General features: G+C 43.2%; 1 non-coding gene across 1 annotated transcript; it reads left to right on the forward strand.

The window, feature by feature from the left end:
• Positions 1-6,400: 6,400 nt before the first annotated feature.
• Positions 6,401-6,462, forward strand: LOC129459061 (U7 small nuclear RNA). Its single transcript, XR_008649872.1, has one exon. It is a non-coding gene; the product is annotated as a U7 small nuclear RNA (small nuclear RNA).
• Positions 6,463-7,108: the final 646 nt, after the last annotated feature.

Consider the following 7,108-nt stretch of genomic DNA (forward strand, 5'->3'; position numbering starts at 1 on the left):
TGTCTCTATTTTTCAACTGAGCCCCAGGGAGGCTGATTAACAAAGATGACTGAGGTCACAGCTGCTTCCTAAGGAAATTTACATTTCTGGAAAATAGTTAAGAGTTGCCTCTAGACTTTCAGTCATGCCAACTGCTTTATCTAACCTCCTTCTACTATGACCCCTCCCCACTGTTGTCTGTATTAGAGGACATAGGAAGTACAGGTATATCTGTGACGTCCTATTTGATAGCTTTTCCAGAAATGTGAAGGAAGTAGATAGGTGATGTAAACTCTCACATAGACCTGCATGCACAAACAAGAACAAAAGGGCCGTTAAGTGAGGGAGTGGGGAAATAGAGTTAAGAATTTAAGGCCAGGCACAGTGGCTCACGCCTGTAATCCCAGCACTTTGGGAGGCCAAGGTGGCAGATCACAAGGTCAGGAGAGTGAGACCACCCTGGCTAACACAGTAAAACCCTGTCTCTACTAAAAATACAAAAAATTAGCCAGGCGTGGTGGCAGGTGCCTGTAGTCCCAGCTACTTGGGAGGCTAAGACAGGAGAATGGCGTGAATCCGGGAGGTGGAGCTTGTAGTAAGCCGAGATCGCACCACTGCACTCCAGCCTGGGCGATGGAGACAGACTCCGTCTCAAAAAAAAAAAAAAAAAAAAAAAGAATTTAATGAGAAGAAACATAGTTCAAACTATTTGACTCCTTATAGACTAAATAGGCAGTTGATTAAAATAATATTCATTTCAACCAATTGATCTGGACTTTTTGTAGACTGTTGAAGTCTCATGAAAACATAAAACGAGTTTGTTGCACTTTTAAAAGTCTCTATCAGACTTCCTTCAGGCTCTAGGCTCATGATAATGATTGGAATAAAACTGGTTTTGACCACAATGAGATATCATCTCACACCGGTTAGAATGGCCATCATTAAAAAGTCAGGAAACAAGAGGTGCTAGAGAGGATGTGGAGAAATAGGAACACTTTTACACTGTTGGTGGGACTGTAAACTAGTTCAACCATTGTGGAAGACAGTGTGGCGATTCCTCAGGGATCTAGAACTAGAAATACCATTTGACCCAGCCATCCCGTTACTGGGTATATACCCAAAGGAATATAAATCATGCTGCTATAAAGACATATGCACACGTATGTTTATTGCGGCACTACTCACAATAGCAAAGACTTGGAACCAACCCAAATGTCCATCAATGATGGACTGGATTAAGAAAATGTGGCACATATACACCATGGAATACTATGCAGCCATAAAAAATGATGAGCTCATGTCCTTTGCAGGGACATGGATGAAGCTGGAAGCCATCATTCTCAGCAAACTATCGCAAGGACAAAAAACCAAACACCGCATGTTCTCACTCATAGGTGGGAATTGAACAATGAGAACACTTGGACACAGGAAGGGGAACATCACACACCAGGGCCTGTTGTGGGGTGGGAGGAGGGGGGAGGGATAGCATTAGGAGATATACCTAATGTAAATGACGAGTTAATGGATGCAGCGCACCAACGTGGCACATGTATACCTATGTAACAAACCTGCACATTGTGCATACCCTAGAACTTAAAGTATAATAATAAAAACAAACAAAAAAACAACCAAAAAATTGGTTTTGAATGGAGCTCCTGCTAAACAAATGAATGGTGGGAGCTGGAAAGTTACTGAAGGACAGCCAGCTTTTTCTGCAAAACCACACAGCAATACACAAAGCCATAATGGTAAAAATTGCATACATCTGAGAAGAAGGTATAAACTAACATGTTATGGGGAAATGAAGAGGGCTTGGGAGAGAGAGGAGGGTCGGAGATTAAAAGAACTCCAGGGATGGAGGCAGAACCCAAAAGAAACCAAAGAAAAAATAAAAGTAAATGCTAAACAGCTCCCCTTACAAATGACTTTCATATGCATGGTAAGAAGTGAACTAAAAGGAAACAAAACCAAAAGATATAATAGACACATTATGTAACAAGGATTACTAAGGAGGGACTAAAACCAGAAACAGACTTGGAATAATTTGGATATGGAAAGTTTATGCAAGAGATAGACACAACAGGCTAGGGGGAATTATGCCAACATGGGTCAAGGCGGATATTGTGTCTGAAGGGAGAAAGAATGTCACATAATAAATAAGTTGGCAGTGGGACAAAATATGTTTGGATGGAAATAAAAGATAAAAGGAAACTAAGACTAATACGAAATTATTATAGACCATCTGGGTCAGATAAAAAGGCAGCTCAGAATGTTTATGCAGATAAGGATGCCCAAGAAAAATACAGTATGGTCTGGGATAGTAACATTAATATCATATTACAGCAAAGTGATATGTTGGTTACATTTCTGGAGAAGACAATGGAATCGATTACAGTCCACTTTTGCAAATCTTTTGGAGGTCAGAAACCTAGAAAATGGCTAACAGAGAAGGATCCAGAACAGTTCAGGGCAGGCTGTCACCAGAGAGACATCCATCCCTTCTTTTGTAACATTCAGTGGTGCCAGAGAAGACTTGATTATCTCACTCTTCCTGTCACACCACCACCCTGGTGACCTGCTGCAATTTGATGGTCTCTATTGACCCTGCCCTCATCATCTCAAAGACTTCTTCCTGCTTCAGACTCTCTCATTCCTACTCCCTTCTTCAAGTCCAGCTCTTCAATTCATGCAGCACGGTGCCCTCATAAAAACGTAATTGGCCTATCCCAGCAGCTTTGGCCATTTGCCTGGTCACAGGGCTTTGGTCTGGAGGTTGCAGCCAGACAGCCTTGGAAAATGGGAACCAAAAGGAGACAATAGCTGAGATTTTGGCCCACTTACTCCTGGACCCTTGAACTGCAGTAACAATGACAACAGCATCAAGCAAACTGTATTGTTTTTGTGTGCAGTGACAACCTTACTGACTGCCAGACAAGGTGGCCAGAATTTTGAAAACTTTAACAGCAGGGCTGTTACAGGCCTACCTTGGAGATACTTCCAGTTCAGTTTCAGAACACTGCAGGAAAGCGAATATTGTAATAAAGTGAGTCACAAGAATTTCTGGTTTCCCAGTGCATATAAAAGTTATGTGTACATAATACTGTAGTATATTAACTGTGAAATAGCATTATGTCTAAAAAACAATATCCCTTAATTTTAAAATACTTTACTGCTAAAAAATGCTAATGACCATCTGAGCCTTCAGTGAGTCGTAATCTTTTTCTGTTGGAGGGTCTTGCCTTGACGTTGATGGCTGCTGAATGATCAGGGTGGTGGCGGCTGAAGGATGGGATAACTGTGACAATTTATTAAAATAATACAGCAGTTCAGTTTGTCGGATCAAATGACTTTCCCTTTCATGAAAGATTTCTCTGTAGCATGTGATGCTGTTTGATAGCATTTTACCCTCAGTGCAACTTCTTCTAAAATTAGAGCCAGTTCTCTTAAACCCTAATGCTGCTTTATCAACTAAGTTTATGTAATATTCTAAATCCCTTGTTGTCATTGCACCAATGTTTATAGCATCTTCACCAGGAGTAGATTCCATCTCAAGAAACCACTTGCTTTGCTCATCCATAGGGAGTAACTCCTCATCTGTTCAAGCTTTTTTTTTCTTAGATGGAGTCTCAGTCTGTCACCCAGGCTGGAGAGCAGTGGCACGATCTCGGCTCACTGTAACCTTCCCTCCCAGGTTCAAGCGATTCTCTTGCCTCAGCCTCCTGAGTAGCTGGGATTACAGGCATCTGCCACCATGCCCGGCTAATTTTTGTGTTTTTGTATTTTTACTAGAGATGGGGTTTCACCACGTTGGCCAGGCTGGATCTCACACTCATGACCTCAGGTGATCCACCTGCCTCAGCCTCCCAAAGTGCTGGGATTACAGGTGTGAGCAAATTTTATCATGAGATTGCAACAGTTTAGCCCCATGTTCAAGCTCCACATTCTTTTGCTATGTTCACCACATCTACAATCACTTCCTCCACTGAAGTCTTGAGCCTCTCAAAGTCATCTGTGAGGGCTGGAATCAGCTTCTTTCAAACTCCTGTTAATGTTCACATTTTGACCTCCTCCCATGAATCCTAAATGTTCTTAATGGCATCAAGAATGGTCAATCTCCATGAAATACTATGCAGCCATAAAAAGGAACAAGGTCATGCTCTTCGCAGGGGCATGGATGGAGCTGGAGGTCATTATCCTTAGCAAACTAACATAGGAACAGAAAACCAAACACTGGACCGGCTGCTGTGGCTCACGCCTGTAATCCCAGCACTTTGGGAGGTAGAGGCGGGTGGATCACGAGGTCAGGAGATCGAGACCATCCTGGCTAACACAGTGAAACCCCATCTCTACTAAAAATACAAAAAATTAGCCGGGCATGGTGGCGGGCGCCTGTAGTCCCAGCTACTCGGGAGGCTGAGGCAGGAGAATGGCGTGAACCTCGGAGGTGGAGCTTGCAGTGAGCCGAGATCGTGCCACGGTGCTCCAGTCTGGGCAACAGAGTGAGACTCCGTCTAAAAAAAAAAAGAAAGAAAGAAAGAAAACCAAACACTGCATGTTCTCACTTATAAATGGGAGCTGAATTATGAGAACTCACGGGGGGTACAACACATACTGGGGCCCTTTGGGGCTGGGGAGGGAGAGCATCAGGAAGAATAGCTAATGGATGCTGGGCTTAATACCTAGGTGATGGAATGATCTGTGCAGCAAACCAATGTGGCAAATGTTTACCTGTGTAACAAATCTGCACATCCTGCTCATTACCCTTGAACTTAAAATAAAAGCTGAAGATTAAAAAAAAAAGGAGTAAGGAGCCCCCATGGCTGGCTAGATCCATTCCAAACCTGTCAGGGGTAGCTTCTCAGAGATGGGCACGTGCATTAGAGAGAAAAAGTATTCTTAAAATGACCCCATATGGTAATTAGCTATTCAAGGGTCATGCATATGGACTACATATCATGCACGTACTGAAAATTATGGGATAGAGGCAATATATAAGTGCACAAGGGCCAAAGTAGGGCCGGGCACAGTGGCTCACGCTTGTAATCCCAGAACTTTGGGAGGTCGAGGCGGGCGGATCACGAGGTCAGGAGATCGAGACCACGGTGAAACCCCGTCTCTACTAAAAATACAAAAAATTAGCCGGGCGTGGTGGCGGGCGCCTGTAGTCCCAGCTACTCAGAGAGGCTGAGGCAGGAGAACGGCATGAACCCGGGAGGCGGAGCTTGCAGTGAGCCGAGATTGAGCCACTGCACTCCAGCCTGGGTGACAGAGCGAGACTCCGTCTGAGAAAAAAAAAAAAGTGCACAAGGGCCAAAGTAATGAAGCAACCCACCTATCAATCAAAAGACAGAACTGGCTAGAGATTAGACAGCTCGGGAACACAAGAGAAGAAAAAAACATATAAAAAGACCCAAGCTACACCAGACTGGGCTGATCTCATTTCGCAGAGGTGAGTTCACAGTTCACTCTCCCCTTTGAGAGTGTAATACTGTGTGTAATAAACTTTCGCTGCTTTGCTTGGGAAAAAAAAAAAAAAAGGAATGGCGAATCCTTTGGTTTTAATTTACTTTGTCCATCAGCGGAATCACTATGACAGCTACAACCTTATGAAGTGAATTTCTTAAATAATAAGACTTGCAAGTAAAACGTACTTCTTGGTCTACAGGCTGCAGAATGGATGTCGTGTTAGTGGGCATAAAAACGTTAGGTCAGGCACGATGACTCACGCCTGTAATCCCAGCACTTTGGAAAGCTGAGGCAGGTGGATCACCTGATGTCAGGAGTTTGAGACTAGCCTGTCCAACATGGCGAAACCCTGTCTCTACTAAAAACACAAAAATTAGTCAGGTGTGCTAGCATGCACATGTAATCCCAGCTACTTGGGAGGCTGAGGCAAGAGGATTGCTTGAACCTGGGAGGTGGAGGTTGCAGTGAGCCGAGGTTGTACCACTACACTCCTGCCTGGGCGACAGAGTGAGACTGTCTCCAAAAAACAAAAACAGCATTAATCTTCTTGCATATCTCCATCAGAACTCTTGGCTGACCAGGTGCATTGCCAATGGTCAGTAATATTTTGAAATAAATCTTTTTTCTTTTTAACTGTAGGTCTCAACAGTGGGCTTAAAATATTCATTAAACCATACCATAAACAGATGTGCTATCATCCAGGCTTTGCTGTTCCATTTCTAGAGCATAGGCAGAGTAGATTTAGCATAATTCTGAAGGGCTCTAGGATTTTCAGAATGGCAAATGAGCACTGATTTCAATTTAAAGTCACCAGCTGCATTAGCCTCTAACAAGAGTCAGCCTGTCCTTTGAAGCTGTGAAGCCAGGCATGGACTTCTCTTCTTTAGCTTTAAAAATCCTAGATGGCATCTTCTTTCAATGGAAGACTGTTTTGCCTACACTGAAAATCTGTTGTTAGTGTTATAGCTCTTTTAGAATTTGTCTAGCAGGTTTTCTGGTTTTCATCCAAAAACCTCCATGGGGGGCGGGGGGGAAAGAGGAAAATCTGTTTAGTGTAGCCACCTTCATCAATGACCTTAGCTAGATCTTCAAGATAACTTGTTGCAGTTTTTACAATAGCACTTGCTACTTCACCTCTTCTGTCATGGAAATGGCTTCTTTCCTCTAACCTCATGAACCAACCTCTGCTAGCTTCAAGCTTCTCCTGCAGCTTCCTCACCTCTCTCAGCCTTCATAGAACTGAAGAGAGTTAGGCCCTTGCTCTAGATTAGGCTTTGGCTTAAGGGAATGTTGTGGCTGGTTTGATCTTCTACCCAGACCACTCAAACTTTCTCTGTATCAGCAATTATGCTGTTTCTCTTTCTTATCATTCACGTGTTCACTGAAGTAGCACTTTTAATTTCATTCAAGATCTTTTTCTCTGGATTCACAAGTTGACTGCTAGGTGCAAGAGGCCTAGCTTTCAGTCTATCTCAGCTTTTGACATGCCTTTCCCACAAAGCTTAATCATTTCTAGTTTTTTATTTAAAATGAGAGATGAGGCCAGGCACGGTAGTTCATGCCTGTAATCCCAGCATTTCGGGAGGTTGAAGCAGGTGGATCACTTGAGGTTAAGAGTTTGAGATCAGCCTGGCCAACATGGTGAAATCGTCTCTACTAAAAA

Source organism: Symphalangus syndactylus, chromosome 19 (assembly GCF_028878055.3).
Source record: "Symphalangus syndactylus isolate Jambi chromosome 19, NHGRI_mSymSyn1-v2.1_pri, whole genome shotgun sequence".
Taxonomy (NCBI): Eukaryota; Metazoa; Chordata; class Mammalia; order Primates; family Hylobatidae; genus Symphalangus; species Symphalangus syndactylus.